The following is a 4,832-nucleotide window of genomic DNA, read 5'->3' on the forward strand; positions in this document are numbered from 1 at the left end:
TTATGTGGAACTTCAAAAGTTCAAACTTGCAGCGAATGATTTAACTTTTATGTTGAAAAGGCTGATATGAGTCTGTTTTAATAGCTTTTATACGATATGTCTTTTTTAACGTTTTTACTGGTCTTAAGATATTTCATATTCTTTTTTTTCGTTACTTTTCTTCTGTACTTTATTTATTTCCTTATTTCTTTTCCTCGCTTGGCTAATTTTCCCTGTTGTAGTCCATGGGCTTATAGCATCCACCTTTTTCAAATAGGGTAGTAGCTTAGATATATAATAATAATATTAATAATAAGGATAATAATAATAATAATAAAAGTAGAAATAATAATAATAATAATAATAATAATAATAATAATAATAATAATAATAATAATAATAATAATAATAATAATAATAATATTAATAATAATAATAATAATAATAATGCTTAACATTTAAGCTATGCAGTTTTTTATCCTAATGTAAAAGACTGAATTTATTGAAATTGAACTCGAAGATTATTAACCTTTAAATATCTTATATTATAGAAACAAAGGAAAGGAATTACTATTCATATTTCAACTTTAAACATAATTATGAAAACTTTCCGTATCAAGGTATTTTATTATGATTTCAATATTTTTTTTTTCTTCAAACGAAACAAATGATAAGCTACAAGACACAAAGGCTTCTTTTTTATAACAGAATTATAGAAAATGAAATGACTTTTCTGTAACATATGATATTGTCTTTCATTTAGTATTTCCTATTTAGTTTTTCGAAAAGTAATTAACAATTTGTCGATAGAAAAATCTCTTTAATCAGAGTGAGTTTAATATTAAGTGGAATCGGGAACGTTTTAAATTCCTGATGCAAATGTGTAATATAAACTTGAATATCTATAAGTGGATTTGAGTCGAGAGCCGGTTAGGTTAATTCTAACAGTATCACGTCAATTCTTGATAGTATTTACCTTATGAAAATTTATATTTTGTTAAGTGATAAAAAGGCAAATATTATCAATTAATTATGTGTCTTGATTTATTTTTACCAAGAAAATTATATTGAAAGGTTTAAATTTATATCATTGGATATATGATTTGAATTCATTATACGGCGATTTCATATTAATTCCATTCTTCATCCCCCACCCCCCCTCTCTCTCTCTCTCTCTCTCTCTCTCTCTCTCTCTCTCTCTCTCTCTCTCTCTCCAGAATTATCCAAAAGTAATATACGAGTCACCAAACACTTTTTTCTCTTTTCTCTTTTTATAATTAGAAATAATCTGAAGTCAGAAGTAATTTATCGAATAATACCAATAGAGTTTTGCACACCCAAATGGATCATATAATAGTTAGAATAGGCGAATCGAATTCTACAAAATAAACTATTCGTATTTGTAGAATACCACGAACAAATCAGTGAGGCACACACTAATGTAATTCTGGGTCGAAATTAGAAAAACGTCTTGAAACAAATAATGGAATAATTCAAATGTAATAAATTGTAAAATAATATTGTCTATTTTTTTATTTATAATATCAAGTATCTTCATACGCACATGCCTGTGTGCTACATCGTTCTTATCATAGTATATACGAGGGATTCATTATGGTAAGAGTTTACCTCGTTTATAATAAAATCCAAAATTCCTAAGCTTATAGTTTGAAAATTGACAAAATTCAAACACCGATAGCTCTGTAAGTTTTTAATGCATTTATAAAGGCATCATCATCATCATCATCATCATCATTATTATTATTATTATTATTATTATTATTATTATTATTATCATTATTATTATTATTATTGTATAAGCTACAGCCCGGATCTTTTCGGTTTCATTGCCGCAAAATCTATTAAACCAAAATGCACTTTTCTAATGCAGTTTTTTATGTTCTTTCCGAAAATGAAATGAAAGGAAAATAAAATGTCATGGCCAATTAAAGAGGGTTGTTTGCTATGCATTTGTTAAGGAAATTCATTTTAATTTTTTCCTCACATAATGTGATTATTAAACACTTGTGATTTGTAAAACGATACAGAACCTAACAAACCCACCTAACGTAACCGAGTAGTTCCCATGTCACTGCTCCTAGCCGGGGGGCAAGCCCACTGGATCCTCTTCCCAAGTGACAACCCCTATCAGGGGGCAAGCGCTCGGAACCCCCTTTCCGGGTCACAACCGCTAGCTGGACCACCCTTCCCAGGTCACTGCCCCTAACCAGGGGGCAAGCCCCCTGGACCCCCTTCCCAAGTCACAACACCTATCACGGGGCAAGCCCCCGGACCCCCCTTCCCAGGTCACAACCGCTAGCTGGACCACCCTTCCCAGGTCACTGCCCCTAACCAGGGGGCAAGCCCCCTGGACCCCCTTCCCAAGTCACAACACCTATCACGGGGCAAGCCCCCGGACCCCCCTTCCCAGGTCACAACCGCTAGCTGGACCACCTTTCCCAGGTCACAAACTAAAAGCAAATCACAAATAAATCCTTTCATTATAATAAAGACTTATTCAAGGTGGTACTAGAAAATACTTCAAAATTCTAAAGATTTTTTTTTGAAGATATTTGTAAAAGGAAATAAACAGCTAATAATAGACATAACTTTTAATTTTTCTTTTTAAAATTTATGTTTTTAACCACTTCACTGCGGCCCCATTCGGATCGTGTCCGTCCACCACAACGGCAAGATTTAGGAAAAAATAAGTTAAGGTAAATGTGTTTATATATACTTTGGAAGAAAGAGCATTAAATGCCGAATCCATTGGTATATAACAAATCTTGTGAAATTAACTGTATGAACTTTTATTTGCGAATAAAGGTCGTAAATTCCGCTGCCAGCCGTAAGAGCATATTATTCCGAGACCGGGGGGATATAGTAGTGGGAAGGACGGTGTGGAGTCTGATTTTGATGGTAAATTAAAGACGCAGCAGGCGGCCTCTTATGGAGGATAATCTGTCAGCTTATAGGTCTACCTCTGAATGACATCGGTGACAACACTTGGTCTTTGTTCTAAACCCTTCACTCCTTGTATTTGCACTGCTCTCACTTACGAACATAGGACAATAAGTATTTGATTACTCTCCACGCAGTTGTAAAAGATTTATAAGATTTAATTTCTTAAAAATATTAATTACTACCTTCAACTCGTTTTTTTAATGAGTAGCCTATAATAGTTTTCCCATTATTACGAAGCATATTATAATTATTTTACAAACATTATATATGGTACCCTATAATCGACATATTGATTAGGATAAGTAGATATTTTGATTTGCCTACTTGCATTTTTATTAGACCACTAAATGTTGTTGCAGATGGTTGTTATTATATATTCTTTCATAGTTACATAAAAAAATAATTTCAGAGAAGAATGCTCTCTTATATGCATACTATAATTATCAGTCTCACAAAAGTTTTACTCTTACAAATGATCATAATTATGTGCACAAATTAACATAGATACTTATTTGTGTGATATAGAGAAAAAATTATTATAATTGGACGAGAGAGATATTTAATTACTTCCAGCGCATCATTTCAAGATAATCAGGATACGTAAAAAAGCATAATTATTCTGTATTTACATTTTTATTACTTGACAAAGTTATCAATACTAAAAAAAAAAAAAAAACGCAAATAAGATATTCAAAATAAAATATATTTATCCTTAGCTACAAACAGAATTAGAAAACCTTTACAGTACGGTATATTTAAAACATGGCTAATTATTCTGTATTTACATTTTTATTACTTGACAAGGTTATCAATACTAAAAAAAAAAACCGAAAATAAGATATTTAAAATAAAATACATTTATCCTTAGCTTCAAACAGAATTAGAAAACCTTTACAGTATGGTATATTTTATAACATGGCTAATTATTCTGTATTTACATTTTTATTACTTGACAGGTTATCAATACTAAAAAAAAAAAAAAAACCGAAAATAAGATATTTAAAATAAAATACATTTATCCTTAGCTACAAACAGAATTAGAAAACCTTCACAGTATGGTATATTTTAAAACATGGCTAATTATTCTGTATTTACATTTTTATTACTTGACAAGGTTATGAATATTAAATAAAAACTGAAAATAATATATCTAAAATAAAATACATTTATCCTTAGCTACAAACAAAATTAGAAAACCTTTACAGTATGGTATATTTTAAAGCATGGCTCAATGCAAAGAGGAACATCACATGCAGAACACTTATAATATGTTCTCTGCGATTTCCTTTCTTTCTTAGTACTATGGGAGCAAACGTGGCAGCGTTTTCGAGGCTTGGGGTTATTTTCCGAGGGGGCAAATGACGCTGGGAAATGTTTGCCAGTGCATCCTGTCAAGCGCGTTATATTATCACCAATCACTCCTACTTCCCTCGCTCTTACTACTGCTCCCTGATATCTATATATTAATTGCCTTATCACCTGCTTTATGAAATAATTAAATGGAGGCTTGTTCCCAGTTTTTACCTAGTACGTCGTATATGCATTGAGAAGGCACATATCTATCATATGAAAAAATAACTTCTTATACCACTTAGAGCTTTTTCTCATACATTCATTGGTGCTCATATACATATCACTTTTATCAACTAAACGCATTTTTACATTATATTCTACTACAGCATGTGGTTTTTGTACCTTTTCACCGGTGAAATGATCGAGCTTATCTGTTTGAACCATGTTTCCTTTATGCACAGAAGAAAGAATGTGAACTTCTCGCTTATGATGCCACTTCAAGCATAAGAGATTATTGCAAGATTTGCTCATTATTTCACCTTTTTTTAGCACTGGGAACTTGGGCATTTGTTTTCGCCTTGTTATCACAGTCCCAC

This window comes from Palaemon carinicauda, chromosome 32, assembly GCF_036898095.1.
Source record: "Palaemon carinicauda isolate YSFRI2023 chromosome 32, ASM3689809v2, whole genome shotgun sequence".
Lineage (NCBI taxonomy): Eukaryota > Metazoa > Arthropoda > Malacostraca > Decapoda > Palaemonidae > Palaemon > Palaemon carinicauda.